Genomic DNA, 17,803 nt, shown 5'->3' with positions numbered 1-17,803 from the left:
AAAGGTATTTATTTATTTTATTATTATTTTTTTAAATTTCTTTTTTTAACATTTATTTATTTTTGAGACAGAGAGAGACAGAGCATGAACAGGGGAGGGGCAGAGAGAGAGGGAGACACAGAATCTGAAACAGGCTCCAGGCTCTGAGCTGTCAGCACAGAGCCCGACGCGGGGCTCGAACTCACGGACTGTGAGATCATGACCCGAGCCGAAGTCAGACGCTTAACCGACCAAGCCACCCAGGCGCCCCAAAGGTATTTATTTTAAAAAGGTCTGTCTTACAGCTTTCTTAGATGCGATTCCCCACAGCCTTTATATGCATCTTTTTATGATAGCAAATCATTGTTTCCTGATCGTAATTGCTTGTGTACAGCCTTCTTTTACTAGTTCGCGAGTGCCTCTCTTGTTCCCCCTTTCATCATCGCTGATGCCCAGCATCTGCAGTATATTCGTGGTTTCTTTATCGAGCCTCGGCCTTTGCCATACCCTAGGACCTGGGTACAGAGTGGTGAGTGGGCAGATAGGGTCTCGGGCCTCGTGGAGATTCTCGTCAAGTTGGGCAGACAGATGCGGGGGCCTGGCCTGACCTTCAGAGACTAAGGGAGGCTTGTTGAGGAAGTGGTCTCGGAGCTAAGACAGGACGAGTGTGAGGTTACTCCGTGAAAGGGGACGGTCTTGAGACGGGGAAGGAGGCCTGGGGGACAGACCCGCCACTGGAGGTGCTGGGAGTAAGGACAATGGAGGGAGATGACACCAGAGCCGGGCCTGTGGAACAAGGGGCTCTGAACGGACCGTATCTGTGCTTTTCCGGGGGTGTTCTGGCTGCGGGGTAGCTACCAGATTGGGGTTGGAGGGCGGGGCCGAGCTCACAGAGCTGCTTGGTCCTGACTGTGCTGAAGGAAGGAATTGTTCCCGACCCACTGGTCGTGGCACTTTCTATCCCCACAGTGTTCGAGTTACTCTCCTGGGGAATAGTAAATATGCACTCTGCTCGGTACTCTGGGGCCAAAGTAGTTAGTGAAATGTTCCGCCAAGTTCGAGCAAGTAGGACTGAAGGTTATTCAGGCTTCCGAATTCTGCAAGATGAGGAAAAATTGCAAATTTGAAACAGGAAGCAAAACCCTTACTCATGGTGGGTGTTTCTCGAGCCAAGTGCCTGACAGACTGAGGGAGGGGGGAGGCGTCCTCACAGAAGGGATGAAGCCCGGCTGGGAATGCCAGCTTTGGGGGCCACCGGGTGACAACCAAGAGCTGGCCTGAAGTGTCCTCCAGAGAATGTGGTGGTGTGGGGCCTCTGAATGCCGCGTATCTGAAAAAAGGCAGGGGATGCTTCTGACTGCTTTCCTTGGCTGCTAACTTCACCCAACGGGTGAGGCAGTGTCTCTGGGAAACCACCCTCGTGTTTCCAAGTTGAGAGAACTGATAACTGCTGTTAAATATTAGCACAAAGATTAGGAGGCATATGTTTCGTGCTGAACGCTGAGAGCCTTCTCTCACATGTGCACACTGGCCCTTGGTCGCTTCTGGTTTTCCAGACAACCTGCAATTTAAATGAGTTATGAACCATCATCCCTCGTCTTCCCCAGGAAATGAAGCTTCCAGGCTTCTCGTTAAGATCATTGTTGCCTCATTGCGTAACGTGACTGATGCGTGTAGTTAATCCTGTCGTGGTGCCTTGGATTGAAAAAACAAAAAACAAAAAAACCACAAAAAAACAAAACTGCCAGCAGTTTCATTGAAACACCAGAGAGGGAATTTTCTAGAATTTGTTGTATTTGCAGAAAAATGTCGTGTTTGCTGCTGTTTCCCCCTCTGGACTGTAAATCACTCATGTACTTTGCTCTGGTCTTTCTGGCCGAGGCTTTTTCCTTGCAACTCATTTCAGACTTGCACTAACGTTGCAAGAACACTACAGAGAACTGCTTTTCTGAACCTTTGGAGAGTAACTTGCCAGCAGGACGTCCCGTCACTCCCGAATGCTTGAGTGTATCTTCCTGCAAACAAGGGTCCTCTCCAACATGACCGCAGCGCCCCTGTTCGAATCAGGCCGTTACCCTTAGCACCACCTGATCCACAGACCCCATCCGGGTTGGCCAGTGATCTTAACAGCGACCCCATGGCACAGGGATCCGATTCAGGCTCAGGGGTCATGTCTCCTTAATCTTCCCGTGACGTCTCTGATCTTGACGTTTTTGACAGTTACGAGCCTGTTATCGTATAGATAACCCATCAGGTGGGGCTTGGTGACAGTTCACTCGCGGTCAGATTTAGGCTACGGAGTTTATGCAGGAATATCACAGACGTGGGGCTCTTTCCTCATTGTGTCCTCTCCAGTGGTGAGTGACTGTGATGTGTTCCTTTCTTCGTGATGTTCATTCAACCATTTGACCGAGGAGGTATTTGTCAGGCTTCTCTTTGGTTATTCTTTTTTCCCTTTGTGGTAAATATTTTGTGGGATGTCCTTCGAGACCGTGTAAGGGTCCCATTTCTCACCAGCCTTTTAACGCACTGGTTTTAGGATCCACTGATGTTTCCTGGCAGCAGAATTACTTCTCTGACAGCTGCTGCATGGTGATTTTTAGTTCCATACTCTTTCCACACTTACTACCTGCCCTGCTGCTTTGTAGAAAAGCTCCCTCCTCTCTATTTTTCATTGATTCCTATTTTATCCAATGGACTGTAACACGCTTTTGTCATTGTTTTGACATTCGGATCGTCTCCGATTGGCCGGTGGGAGCCTTCGTGTGGATTGTCCTGTTCTCTTGATGTTCTCGGTGTTCTTTGGACACGTCCTTACTTTCTGACCCCCCAACATAGTTCCATCTCGTCTTCTGCTTTCCCTGCCCTAGACCTGCAATCAGCCATGTTTCCGAGAAGCTCTGATTCCTTTTAGTGGAGAGTGGTATTTAGAAACCACGATTTGGGTGTTATGTGTGCTTATCACCAGTGGTGTATTGCTGCCCCCAGACCCTCGTAGTGGGCAGGGTTAGGGAATAGTGTACTACGTGTACATACACATATTTGTATGTACGTGTATATATGTACACATATTTTTACATCTATATTTATTTCTGTGTTTATCAAGATATATGAACTCAGTCCTTATTCTATTCCAACACCCAAGATTATTCTAGATTTCTTTCTCTGTTTGAACTTCCTTCTCCAAAAGTGAGAAACCTGGCTTCCATTTCCCCTAATGTATTAATTAATTTACTCAATTGCCTGAGTGTATCTAATCTCACATTCCTTCGGCCGCCCCACTGCAATGAAGTTGCCCTCCCCATCTCATTCCTCAGGCTTCTGTGCTCCCAGACAAGACTGCTGTCCCTGGACAGGAGCCCACTCACCCCACTTGGGCCCTGACACCCCACTCTGGGCTGCTCTCCCCCACTGTCCCCGTGTCTATCCTCATTTCCCCACCTGGGCTTCAAGATCCCCCATACAATGTGCCAGCACCTCCTTCCACCCAAGGGGACACCCTCTTTATGCCAGTAGTCCTCACTAGCATGCCTCTGTTCCGCTCTCCTAATGTCTTCAGATCATTAGGACCATAACAAAGTACCACAGGCTGGGTGGCTTATACAACAGAAACGTATTGTCTCCCGGTTCTGGAGGCTGGAAGTCTGAAATCAGGGTGTTGGCAGAGTTGGTTCCTTCCGGGGGCTCTAAGGGAGAATCTGCTCCATGCTTCTTTCCTCACTTTGGTGGTGGCTGGGAGTCCTTGGCGTTCTTTGGCTTGTAGACCCACCGCATCGCCCCCATCCCTGTCTGTGTCTTCATCTGGCCTCCTCCTCTGTGTGTGTCTGTGTCCAGATTTCCCTCTTCTTGTAAGGACACCAGTCCTCTTGGATTTAGGGCCCATCCTAATCTAGTATCACTTTGTTTTAACTTGATTATATCTGTCAAGACCCTATTTCCAAATAAGGTTACATTCACAGGTTCTGGGTGGATGTGAATTTTGGGGGAAACCCCATTCAACACAGTACATCTGCTTTACTCCATTCCGCCTAATGGACTTTTGGACTCAATTGTTCATGGAGTGGGGGAGGAGGGGGGGAGGATAGAAGGAACCTCTGTAGCTTTGCGAAGTTCATTATTGCCATATTCTACTTCTTCTCAAATCTAAAACTAGAGCACTCTGCCGACATTAAGGCTTTCCAGGACTTGGAATGAACACAGGATGGCACTCATTGGCATGTGACTTTACGAGGCCTCATGGGGACTGTGCCCCTCAAGACACCCTATGCTGTAACATATTACAGCTTTTTACTCACTGTTGGGCACCCGTCCTCACCTGGTCTGGTGCCCCTGGGGCGGGGGGCTCCCCTGACCCCTAGCCACCCAGTTCCAGGCCAGACAGTTGTGTCTTGGTGTGCATTGTCAGTCCCGTACTAGGCGGTGCTGGCCTCTGAGAGAGTCGGCTGGAGTCCTTGTGGAGGGTGAGGTCTGGCTGTCATCAAGAGAGCCCTGTGTCAGCCCCCGGGCTCAGCAGCCATGGGGACGCTGCCCACGGACCAGCACATCCGGGAAGCGTATTGCCCTGATAATCGAAAAATGACCTCTGCTCCCTGCTTTTTTTTCACTTTTTAGCTTGTATTATATTCTGAACTATGTTAACATATATACACTTACATAGACTATATAAAAATCTATGGGACATATAATTACATACAGTAACTCTATATTAACGTATATCTTCTGATCATCATCCCATACAAAGGAAATACCCTTCCAGAGTCACACTGTTTCGTTATTTGAGTCTACCACATGTTATTTAACCATCTCCCTACTGCCTGGTATTTGGATCAATGCAAAGTTTTTGCTTTGTAGATAATGCTCCATTGAATAGTCCTTGACCGAATATTTGTGTCTGCGGAAACTATTAATTATTAAACATCCACTGTTGATCAGATAGTAGGCCAGGCACTTTACAGATCATCTTAGTCCTACCACAAACCCTAAGGAAGTTAGCCCCATTTTACAGATGAGAAAACTGAGGCCTAGGGATGTGGGGCTCTGCTACCCTTTGCGTTTGGCTCCTAACGCTTTGCCCTGGGGAGAGGCTGTGTTGCCGAGTGAAATACTCCTAGACCTGAGTGGCCCCTACAGTTGTGGGGAAAGTGGCGGAGACTAAGAGATTTATGAGTTTTTAGGGGAATGGCGAGTGGATTTCTCCCTCAGGGTCACAACTCCCCAGTCCTAGCCTCATCTAGGGCATGGTGATAAGGATGTAGCCCTAGCAACAGGCTCACCCCTTGCCCACCTTGGTGGACAAAGGAGCCTCCAAGGCCTTCCCTGATCTCCACTCTGCTCAAGGGTGGCCGTGCTGTCCCTGAGTCATTGTGCCTGTCAGTCCTGCATCGTGGCACCGTCCTACTCGCTGACAAATAAAGACAGTGCTAGGCCCCGTGGAGATCATAATCACTTATTAGGAAGTTCTAGGTCAAATTAGTTAGCCAAGAGTCAGACAAGATCAGTTATTGTTAACATCCAACTATTCCTTGAAGCCGCCCTATCAGTATGAACAGAAAGACTGCTGTGGTAATAGTTGAACCTGTAATGGTCAGGGAAAGCTGTTGGGGAAGGGTAGATTTAAAACTGGCCCTCAATTCCAAGAGAGAAGGGAGTTGGTGCGGAGGGGTGTAGGACAAACAGGGTGCGGGGAGATGTACGCGGGGTTGGCGTGGCGTTTGCAGACGTGAGGTCTGGCCCTCCCCAGAGCTCCTAATGCTAAAAATAAGGGAGAAGCAAAATGCCCTCACGGCCCACAATTGCTCTTCATACACACTGAGGGGATGGAAACTGACAAATACCCCAAATGTTGACCACCATAGTGGTTTCGGTACCTTTCAAAAATGTTAACGCGGAACGTCCATCGCGGCGTTGGAGCACAGCTTGTCCAAGAGGGGCTTTTTTGCGCTCCTGAAATAGTTCTTGGGGCTGAGCAGTCATAGGCTGGGCAGGGTGCACTTTCTTCCTCCCCTTCTTTCTGAGGACCGCCCCAGGACCCAGGTGGCCTGTGCTCTGGGCCAGGTGACCCTGCCGTGTGGCAGAAGCAGAAACAAGTGGAGAATACACCCAGGGACGGACAGACAGACAGCAAACCCTCTGGTTCTCCTCTGTTGCTTTCTTAAAGAGGAATTGGAGGGGTGGAAGGCGGCAAGACAGTTTTATTTTGGAGTGGGGAAATACTGTTTTCCTAGTACATATTACAGAAATAAAGGTCTGGCCGGACAGGATGTGCAGTTGGTCTCACTGGTTTCCACCAGCCAGGAAGGTACTACGAGGGGCAGGAAGTGTGAATCGATGGGGGTGGTGCTGGGCACTGGAGGCGGAGAGCTGCAGTCTACGCATCCGGCCCAACTAGGGCAGCTGGAGCAGCCGGCTCTCTCAGCCCTGGCTGGGAGCCCCTTCAGCGCAGGCTCCCCGTGCAGACTGGGAGGCGCTGGGCCCTCCATGCCTCTTTATGTGGACCCCAGTTTGGCCTCATGGTCCAAAGGCCACGTAAGGGCCGAAGACTCCTGTTTAAATCTGACCACCCAGTAGCTCTGGGACCTTGGGCAAGTTACTTATTAACCTTCTGTGTCTCAGTTTCTTCATCTGTAAAATGGGGATTTTAGTAGCACCTACCTTACAGGATCGTGGTGAATCGAGAGAACTAACACTCCTAACAAGCTGGGAACTTGCCTGACGGTGTTAAGCACATAATACTCATCAGCTATTGTTCGTGGCCTTGGAGTGTAGCATGGGATCCTGTGTGCTCGGTACCTGCCAGCTGCTGGTGTTTTCAAGGGCTTAGCAAGTCCAAACAGGGATAAGAATTACACAGAAGCTCCCTTCACTTAACCAACAGGTTGCCTCCCCAAAGGTGATTAAGCTTATAGAGTGTGAGTCAGGCTTCTCTCAAAAAAAAAAAAAAAAAAAAAAACAAAAAAAACCCCAACAAAACAAAAAATAAAACCACACACACACAAAACAAAAAACAAAACAAAACCAAACAAGAAAATAAAACCAAACAAAAAAAACCCCCAGGCTTTTCTCAAAATAGAACAGTTTCAACGTCAGGTGGCTAACCTGCCTCTTCAAAAACCCCACCAGGGTGTCCTAGGCAGACACTTTGTTTTTACCAGCCACCTGACTACTCACTGTGATTTGGAAAACTGGAAGTGGCCTTGAAACTATGTGTCTTTGTTTGGGGACAAATGGTTCCTCATTCACACTGGCCACATTTCAGGTGTTCAGTAGCCACACGTGGCTGATGGCTCCCTTGTCGGACTGTGTAGATACAGAACGTGTCCAGAATGGCTGGATAGGCCTGGCAGGTGCCTGCTGGGATGTCAAGGCCAAGGCTACACAGGTCTACGTGTTAAGATATGTGGCGACGTTAACACAAGGTTCCAGCTTGACAGGAGCAGAGGATATATATTGGAGGCAGGATTTGGTAAAGATAGGCTTTGTAGAAGGAATGGCATTTGAACTAGCTGTGTAGGGGTGGATGGCTATTTTCAGGCTAGGTCTTTCTCCTGAGCTCTAACCTCATGGATCGAATTGCCCACCCAACACTTTTTGTCCCCCGATATCCCAAAGATATCCCAAAGCCAGTAGACCCAAAACCAACCTCAATATTTCTCCCCTTAAACCTTCCATATTCCCCTTGTGGAGAGCGGCATTACCACCTGCCCGGTGTAAAGAAGGGAAAAAGGAGGTCACGGGAGTCCAGATAAGTTTGAAGAGGGAGGGGAGTCAGAAATTCAGAAAGAGCCTGGTGGCTTCTATTTTCCTCCCTGAGGTTAGAGGCAAGACCCTTTGCCGGAATTGATGGGTGTGGAAGTGAATTCACTAGCGTGAGGATGGAAAGATCTCCGATTGCTCCTGTGGGGAACAACCACAGGAGCTGATGAGGGAGAAGCAAAAAAGATGTGCAGAAATCTGCATGCTCAGGTGAGGTGATGAGCCCATCAGCGTGTCGTGGGTGGTCAGGACTGGGCATCATTCAGCCCAAGCATGGGTTTGTGGCGCCTGAGCAAACAGGAGGGAGGAAGTGAGACCCATCTGCAGTGGAGAAGGGCTGGGGCAGCTGGGTTGGGCAGAGAAGGGGGCCGGCGAAGGTGCTCTGGGGAGAGGGGCCCGGGGAGCAGGGCTCCTTGGGCAGAGATGGACGGCAGGGTTCTGGGCCCCCTCTCCGAAAAGCACACGTTCGCATACGTGGAGCGTGGTCCGTGTTTCTCAAGGCTTGCTCTCTCTGGATGGAGGACTCCTGATTGCTTTGGGCTGCATTGAGAACCGTTTCCTAGAATGACCGTTGGCTCACCTGCAGGACGGAAAACCAGTCGTATATTTTGGTGTCTTTCGAGCACCCAGGTGGAGGCCAGAAGTCAGTTTCGGTTGAAGTGGTGCAGTGCAAGTTACTATCAGAGGCTCAGTCACACTGTTTCAGGTCCCAGACCAGCTTGTGGTCAAAGACAGGGAAGTTTTTGTCAAGTAGCTATGGTAATATCTTCTCTAAAGGATACAGAAAACACGTCCAAGAAGAAAATTGTGGGTTGGATGGCAGATATGCAAAACTATAATTTGGATGATTCTCAGTATGGGAAACTTGTTCAGTGGTATTTAAAGGCATTTTAGAATTTTAATTTCATGTGCATTCATATTCCATTCATGATGAAAGCTACTCGTCATTGGCGCCCTCATTTTCCTATGACTCATTTGGAGATGTTTATTAAACATATGGAATCCGGAAGGCCATCGAGCTTATGGGTACTGAATGACAGTGATACCTACACTTAGCTGCGTATCCAAATTGCCCTAGGATAATAAGAAGAACTTGGAAATGCTATTGCAGTGAGTCTAAGATGGGGCCAAGGAGTCTTTTTGTTTGTTTGTTTTTTTGCTTTTTTAATTCCCTAGGTAATAATGTGCACAGGCAGTTTGGGGATCTGGTATAAGAGAATGGAATAATATAGAAAAATATAACTATGGTTTATGATATCTCAAGGGGAGCCTTTCCCAGTAATCCTGCCCCATCGTTCAAGGTTGAGTTCCTGAAAAATCCACAGAGTAGGAGAATTCATGGTTGAATTGCTTAAAAACCTTGAGAAAAACTGGGCTGGAAACTAAAATTATTTTTTTATTTTTTTATTTTTAAAAAATTTTTTTTTCAACGTTTTTTATTTATTTTTGGGACAGAGAGAGACAGAGCATGAACGGGGGAGGGGCAGAGAGAGAGGGAGACACAGAATCGGAAACGGGCTCCAGGCTCCGAGCCATCAGCCCAGAGCCTGACGTGGGGCTCGAACTCACGGACCGCAAGATCGTGACCTGGCTGAAGTCGGACGCTTAACCGACTGCGCCACCCAGGCGCCCCGAAACTAAAATTATTAAATGAATCTATGACACGCATCTTTCGGAAGTTCAATAAAAGGAAACAGCCAAGTGCACGAAATAAGGATTACATCAGTGACAAATTACATACACGAAATAAGGATTACATCAGTGACACACTTGCTTTGATTGCCATTGTGTATTAACTCTCCTGAAGTTTATTGATTCTTTTAATGTTTATTTATTACTTTTGAGAGAGCGAGACAGCAAGCAGGGGAGGGGCAGAGAGATCGGGAGAGAGAGAGAACCTCAAGCAGGCCCCGCACTGTCGGCACAGAGTCCAACGCAGGGCTCAACTCACCAAGTGTGAGGTCATGACCTGAGCTGAAACCAAGAGCCGGACACTCAACCCACTGAGCCACCCAGGTGTCCCTCTCCTGACGTTTAACAAAACGTTTCAAAATTGGTTTCGCATTGGTGCAGATAACATGTCCACTGAGAGGCATGTCTTTTCCGTGTCCAGCACTCATCCCAGTGTTAACACGTCTTCCTGATTTCCTGAGTGGTAGTTGTTGGACTTCATCCTCAGGGGCCCCACTGGCGTATGCAGAGTGATTTGAATACTGTAGGCAGAGAAGCACTGAGTATAGAGTATGGCCAAATGGGTGGGCCTCCAGCCCCGCCTTCAGATACGGAGTCCTGTTACCTCACTCTGATTATTTATACCCATTATAATAATCACTCACGTGGTTGTTTTCATACCGGGTACTTGCTGTTAAATTTCTCTGTCTTCCGGGAGTCCTTCTGGTTCTAAGGTTGGCTATATCCTTCTCTTCTGCTTCCTGCTTTCCACATGACCTTCCCCTTCTCCCCTCGCCGCACCCCCCCACCCCGCCACATGCTCACACACATCTGTGTGCACACCTGGGGAGTGGTTCTGCCCAGTGCAATGCTTTTTATACTTTTTTTTTTTAATGTTTATTTTTGAGAGAGAGAGAGAGAGCACAAGTGGGGGAGGTGCAGAGAAGGGGGTGGGCAACAGCAGATCTGAAGCGGGCTGGCACTGACAGCAGAGAGCCCCATGTGGGGCTTGAACTCATGAACCGTGAGATCATGACCTGAGCCGAAGTCGGACGCTCCACAGACCGGAGCCACCCGGGTGCCTCTGCTTTTTATACTGTTTTTGACCATGGTACCAGTATAATATAATTGAAAATTGAAACAAAAATTTCAAGAAAACAAGCTTACTCTTATTTGGGGGACTCTCAGAGTTTGTGTTCTGTGTTCACCTACATTAAAATTGCTGATCTTAATCCAGTAAGTTGATTTCATGACCCAGTGTTTGGAAAACACTGGTCTAGAGGCTTTTGACATCTTTGGATTTGAATCCCAGCTTTACCACTTAATAGCTCTGCAGCTTGGTGACCAGCTTCATTTCCTCATCTGGAAAACGGGAGCTAAGATACTATACCTCCTATAGTTTGTTTGCAGATTCAAGGAAATCGTGCATGAGAAGCCCCTGGCTTAGTGTCTGATTCCTAGGAAGCACTTCAACGGGTGATGGGGATAATGATGGCGATAATTTTCAGTTTTCAACTCCAGCTTTCAGCTCTCTCAACTCACATAATTTTGAACTGGAAATTAACTTTTGCCAAAAAGGTCCAAAAGTCAATGTGAGGGGTGTAGACTATCATGCAAGAGGAACTTGCTTCTGGGGAAAGATTACCAGATGTGCAGAAAAAGTTACTAGTACAAATTGCTATTATTCTTATACCTGTATTGTCACTTGGCTTTATTTCCCTTGCATTCCCGTAGCCACCATTTCGGACCAGAGAAGCAGCTCGGGCTCCTCTCCTTGCTTCAGTTTGCCCCTGTATGGGTGCTGCTTGGGTCACGGCTAGTCTCAAGCAGGCGCTCAGCAGTCTTATAGCCTCTTAACAAGCCGGGCAATGGGGGGGTTCAAGCCTTGGTCCCTTCTCCAAGGGGCTTGGGTGACTCGGACATGATTTTCTTTTTTCTTTTTTTTTTTAAGTTACTTTTTCAAGTTATGCTTTTGCCCCTCTCTAAAACGGGGATAACAATATTTAACTTATTAGGGCCGGTGTGTGGGTTCGTGACGATTTCTGTAAACCAGCCAGCCCACGCTTCTCACCTGCTCACGGACTCTCAAGAAGCTCCACCCACGTTGGTGTCTAAGTCAGTTGCTCCGCCCACGGCAGCAAACACATCTTCCCCGGTCCTGACCTTGGCTGTTTCTACCAACTTCACCTTTGCCAGGCTTGCTTGCCACTTTGCCTAGGCGATTCTTCCCCATCCTATAAGTTCTCCCTTTGCCGCACAGCTTTCCCTTACAAACCCATCCAGTAACGATTTATATATTCCTCGTGAAACTGGTTCGCGAAGTTGGCAATTAATCATATACTGCCTTCTGATCTCCATTGCAGTCTTTTATTATTATAATTATAGTATTATTAGGTAGCTTTATATGATTTATGTCACATACCCCCAGTTAACTTACTAATTCCTTGAGGGTAGTGATCATGCCTCACACGTCTCTGAGTCGTCCATAGCATTTAGCAGAGTTCCCTGCAATAACGTGTGTAATAAATATTTGTTGATACACTGGACGACTGGATACTGCCCACACGAGCTGCCATAGAGCTGTGAGGGAAGGTTAGTGGATGAAAAGAGCTTTGAGCTAGCTTTTGTGAGGGGGTAACCCTCCCGTAGGTTGGTAAGCGGGGTGGGCACATGGTTACGTAGGGAGGGCTGTTGACAAATACATGTCGCGGCTGCAGAAGAAAGGGGATGGAGCATTGCTGCGGTCAGCTTCTGCGACGGACTCATGCTGAAGCCCTGATGTTAGCTAGCTGCACAGCACCAACCCTCCTGACTTCCCTGCTCCCCAGTTTTGACCTATCTCCTGTGCCCTTGCAACTGGGAGATGAGCTGTGGGGCTGCTGGTGGAAACGCTCTGTTTTTCTCTGAGTGAAGATGCTTTTATTTCCACTTCATTCTTGAAGGAAATACTCGCTGTCTATAAACTTTTAAAAATAGCTGTTTCTTTCAGTACTGTTAGAGACACCTTTCCATTGTCTTCTGTCTTCCCTGGTTTCTGTTGAGTAGTAGTAACTGTAAGGCTTCTGGGTCTTGGGGGTTTTGTTCTTTGCTCTTTAAAGGTGATGCCTATTCCCCACCCTCCCCCCACCCCCTCCCCCAGCTGTTTTTAAGATTTTTCGCCATAGTTTTGGTTTTCAGCAAACATGCTATAGTATGCTTAGGTGGGGTTTCATTCGTATTTGTCTGTTTGGGGTTTGTAGCAAGTTATTAAGATAATTGGTCATGGTCTCCAAACATCGCTTTTTGCCTCATTCTTTCTCGTGTCTTCGTGGAACTACAAACTGCCCATGTTTTACATCTTTTTAGATCTAAAATAGAATCTCCTATGGATTTTATGTTCTTTGTAACATTCTCCACTCTTCTGCCTCTAAGTGCTTCATTCTGTTTATTTCTTTCTGACTTCTGTTTTGGTTCACTGATTTTTTTTTATGATGTCTAATATGTTGGTACACCCATCTGTTGAGTTCTTAATTTTAATTATTTGCTCTGTAGTTTTATTTTTTTATTTTTTTTGAGTTATTTATTGATTTTGAAAAGGGGGGGCAGAGAGAGGGAGAAAGGGAGAGAGGGAGAATCCCAAGCAGGCTCCACACTGTTAGCACAGAATCCAAGTCAGGGCTCGAACCCACAAACCATGAGATGAGCCGAAATCAAGTTAATCAGTGCTTAACTAAATGGGCCACCCAGGTGCCCTTGCCCTTTAGTTTTAGAATTTCTTTTTTAGGTTCTAGGTTTTTGCGAACAATTTCTGTCTTGTTTTTATTTCCTTGAACATGTTAGGCATTCTTGTTTTAAAGACTGTGTCTGAAAACTTTTGGTATCTGTGTCTCCATTGTATCTGTGAAAGACCTGTGTCAGAATCCCTGTGAGTCTCTTTTTGTTGTCCATATTTCATTGATTTTTTATTTATCCTTGTGTTCTCAGCTAAATTGATTGAATGCTCACCGTTGCGTATGAAAAACTCCAGAGATAATATAAATCCTAGGATAATGTTGTCTTCCTCAAGATATAATTTACATTTGCTTCTGGGAGTTCCAGATCATTTTAATTTGCACAGGGATTGAGGTGATTCAGAGCTAGGCTTCAGTCTCTGAGGTCAGTCTCTTTCCATTTAGTTTTATCCCAAACAAGCTTGTGTGTGTGTGTGTGTGTGGTTTCCAGGACTCCCTTTTCCTAGCTGGGTCCTGATCTTCAGTTTTTATCCCCCTAGTTCTGGGATCAGCAGATGCCCCCAGGCTGGGAAAAGAGTGCCCCAAACGTCAGGCTTACCTTCCTGGGTTTCATTCTTCTCCCAGACCCTGCTGTCCTAATTCTTTACTACCTTGTTAGCTCTCTGATTCTTCTAAACGGATTAAAAACACACACACACATGTTTTGTACAGGTTTTCTTATTATTCACCTTGGGAGTTAGGTCTGAATTACCCATTGTGTCATTATCAGAAGTGCACCCCTCCTCCACTCAGCCAAGGATTTTATTATCTTAAGTCCAGCAGGGATGTTTAGAAGTCTCTAGAAAAGAACATTAACATGATTTAAGTGGTATTTTAGGAAATTTAATATGTCAGTGGTATGCAAAGCAGACAGGAGTTGGGAAAGGCTCAGTACGTTGAACGGTTAAAAGACCATCATAACTGAGTGCTTTCTAGAGTAAGAAAAAAAGCAGGTGTTAGGGTTTCTGAATCTGGGCATTTCAGAGAGACATGAATGAGAGCCTTGGCTCTCCTACTTACTAGCGGGTTGCGTTGAACAGTTCCTTTACCTGTCCTCTCATCTGTGATATGGAATTTTAAAGTCCCTGCCTTCCAGGGTTTTAAAAATTACAGGAGGAGCTCCTAGAAAACTCTGGTTTTAAGACTTGGCATATAGTATGTGCTCAGTAAATAGTAGCCATTTCTGTTACCATTCCAAGATCCAAACTTCAGTGATTCAGGTTAAAATTCAAGATCACTGTTAATGGCCCTAAGCAGGACCATAACAGTGTCATCTTCATGGGGGCTGTTCACTTGCTATGAGTTCAGTCACTGTGTTCCAGGAAATAGCTTGTTTGCGTTTATGCAGCATCACGGTGCCCTAACTCCCTGCCATGTACTGAACTGATTTATAGGCTGATTCCGTGGTTTTAAAGATGAGACCAACCCCATATCTACAAGGTATAATGATAGGTGGCTTTAGAAAGTGCCTTTTGGGGGCGCCTGGGTGGCGCAGTCGGTTAAGCGTCCGACTTCAGCCAGGTCGTGATCTCGCGGTCCGTGAGTTCGAGCCCCGCGTCAGGCTCTGGGCTGATGGCTCGGAGCCTGGAGCCTGTTTCCGATTCTGTGTCTCCCTCTCTCTCTGCCCCTCCCCCCGTTCATGCTCTGTCTCTCTCTGTCCCAAAAAAAAAAAAAAAAAAAAAAAAAAAAAAAACCGTTGAAAAAAAAAAAAAAGAAAGTGCCTTTTGTCGGGCTTGATGGTAGATGCTCTGTATTTTAGGTTTATGGAACCTCAAGACTTTAGCGTTTCACTTTTAAATTAAAAAAACATTTTTTTAATGTTTATTTTTGAGACACAGAGAGAGAGAGAGAGAGAGAGAGAGAGAGACAGAGCATGAGTGGGGGAGGGGCAGAGAGAGAGGGAGACCCAGAATCCGAAGCAGGCTCCAGGCTCTGAGCTGTCGGCACAGAGCCTGGCGAGGGGCTCAAACTCGCCAACTGCGAGATCGTGACCTGATCCGAAGTCGGACGTTCAACCGACTGAGCCACCCAGGCACCCCAGCATTTCACTTCTAAAAACAACCCAGTGTACAAGAATAGATAGAAGCTTACCAAAAAAAGATACATCAGATGATGAGCCTTCATGTCACAAAAGGATTCCTGGAGTCATGGATGACTTGGCATATTATGTTTTTGAAACCTCTTCATTTTCCTAGATGATCGAAGTGTGGACTGGAGGGTTTGAGTGACTAGTGCAAGGGCACCCGCTAATAATGGCAAAGTGAGGACTGGAACACAAGTGTGTTGATTTCTGGCATACTTGGGTTTTCTTGGCAAAAATAGCCCCTCTGTGTCTTTTCTAACCAGTCCTGTGCCTTCCTCAACTCTGTTAGAGTTTCATACGGGCCATGGGAACTGGTGCCTATGGGAAACTTGCCTTACAGAAGGAAGACCAATCTGTCACTGTGAATTTCCTGGACAGAAGCTGGAAAATACATGCCGAGTAAGCATCTTTTCTCCGTATTCAGTCTCTGACCCTCTGTGACTGTCATCCCTGCCTTTTAATCTCTAGACGTGTAATTTATTTTTAGTTCACACTAAATGATGAGTTTCTGGGGCTAGGCCCGGAAGAGAATTCCACCTTTGCTTCTTTCACAGAAGTCAGGGCGCACACTCAACTTCTGATCGTCATGGGAAATGTGTTTTCTTCCGTGTCATGTGGCAACACCACTGGTAATTCATTACTTTTTTAGTGGGGGAAGTGGGGCCGGGCTATAAAATCAAGTATAAATAGAGGAAGTATCTTCAGGTAAAAGGATCAGGTTTTTCTTGTTTAACATCAGGGATGTCCTAGCTGTTTAAAACATAACAAAACATAGAAACTGAGATAAGTGAAACCCTTAAAAACATTTTTTTTAATGTTTGTTTATTTATTTATTTTTTTAAGAGCGTGAGAGGGGCAGAGAGAGAGGGAGGCACAGGATCCGAAGCAGGCTCCAGGCTCTGAGCTGTCAGCACAGAGCCCGATGTGGGGCTCGAACGCACAAACCGGGAGATCGTGACCTGAGCTGAAGTCGGATGCTCGACCGACTGAGCCACCCAGGCGCCCCAAGTGAAGCCCTTTGTAACAGAGTTTGTCCTACTCTGATAAGGCAATACTTGCATGTGCTTGCTTTTCCTACAAACCTGCTTATGATTAATGACAGTCCTGATTAAAGATTTAGAAAATGTTTTACATGTGTAATTTCCGTAGCATTTTGGCTCGGTAAGTAATAGCGTGAGGTTTGTTAGAAAGGTGCAGAATGTGAATGAATAAGGGATGAACCAGAAGCTGACACGCTAAGACCGGCGGAGGAGGTCTGCCTGCCAGAATGACCAGACTGTGCAGGAAGTCACAGAAGAGCAGGTGGCTGATAATTAAAAGTAAAAGGCAATCTAGAGCCTTGCTCCTTCGAGTCTGGTTCCAGGACCCATTAGAAAAATGGAATCACGGGTGCCTGGGTGGCTCAGTCAGTTAAGTGTCCGACTCTTGATCATGGCTCAGGTCACGATCTCACGGTTCATGAGTTTAGGTGCTGCGTCGGGCTCTGTGTGCTGACAGCACGGAGCCTGCTCGGGATTCTCTGTCTCCCTCTCTGTCTGCCCCTCCCCTGCTCATTCTCTCTCTCTCTCTCTCTCTCAGCATAAATAAATAGACTTAAAAAAAGAAACATAGACTCACAGGGCTTCATCTTCCAAATGAAGATTTGTGTGCACATTAAGGCTGGTGAGCGCTGGTCTGGATTCTGTAATCCACTCTTACCTTTCCTGTTAACAAAATGGATCATGGCATTTATCTGCATCAGTCTCCAGTTTCCCCTTCAGTCTTGGGATGATGGCCACAGGCCCAGGCATGGTTTTCTAGGCCCCGCGGGACCCGCCTGTGTCTGGCACCCTCTCTCTTGCTGACTGCTTCCTAGTATCATTCTGTACACAGGACTCTTCATTTGGTATGGAAATGTCTTCTTACCTGTTTCCTGTTCGGCTGGGAGTTCCTAGATGCTAGAGGATGTCTTACCTTTTCCTGTTCCTGGAGTATCGTTCTCAATAAATGTCTCTGAGTGGGTGGATGAATGAAAGCGAGTGGAGTGACTTCAGGGCCATTAAGAACCGCTGTGTTGGGAGCTCCTTTGGGCCTGTCCCTGAGGCTCCTCTTACGTGTCTCAAAGAGTGGCCCAGAGCCTCCACGGGAGCGGATGGGGACCAATCTGCGATGGGAGCCCAGCCTGGCACACCTTTTGAGCTGGCCTGGATCTTGTTTGAACATCTCCTGCGTGGAAGGCAGCGTTCGGGCTCTGTAGGAGTATAAAAGACCTATGAGAGGTAGAATTCCTCCTCTCAAAGAGCTTACCGGTTGGTCAGGGAGAGGGCGGGTATGCAGTGGGAAAGTTTATAGTTAAGGTAAGAGTTGGATAAGAATAAAGACAGCATAGAGCCGCCCTAAAGCAATGTTTGATTCTCAAACGAGCAGCAGCGTAAGATCAGTGACTGTTGGGGAAGTCCAGGAGGGGAGGGATTTATTCAGGCTGGAGTCGTCCGGGGAGGCCCGTGGAGGAGGAGGGCAGAAGGGTCTTGGAGGCTGGGTCAGGATGGACAAGGCCGGGGAGGGAGGAGCAGAGAGCACGGTGTGTTGC

The 17,803-nt window shown here is 47.1% G+C and overlaps 1 protein-coding gene across 8 annotated transcripts in view; it reads left to right on the top strand.

The window, feature by feature from the left end:
• IRF2 (interferon regulatory factor 2) overlaps positions 1 to 17,803 on the top strand; it is a 92,624-nt gene that overhangs the window by 29,882 nt on the left and 44,939 nt on the right. The window contains exon 1 of one of the 8 annotated variants that reach the window (XM_058719983.1): positions 15,524 to 15,633. The exons of 6 other annotated variants lie outside the window; for them this stretch is intronic. The gene's annotated coding sequence lies outside the window, so the exon portion shown is untranslated. Of the gene's footprint in view, positions 1 to 15,523; positions 15,634 to 17,082; positions 17,493 to 17,803 lie in introns of those variants that run through there. One more of the 8 variants, XM_058719984.1, reaches the window with a different exon arrangement.

This window comes from Neofelis nebulosa, chromosome 3 (assembly GCF_028018385.1).
Source record: "Neofelis nebulosa isolate mNeoNeb1 chromosome 3, mNeoNeb1.pri, whole genome shotgun sequence".
Taxonomy (NCBI): domain Eukaryota; kingdom Metazoa; phylum Chordata; class Mammalia; order Carnivora; family Felidae; genus Neofelis; species Neofelis nebulosa.
This window is presented reverse-complemented; position numbering and strand designations above follow the sequence as displayed.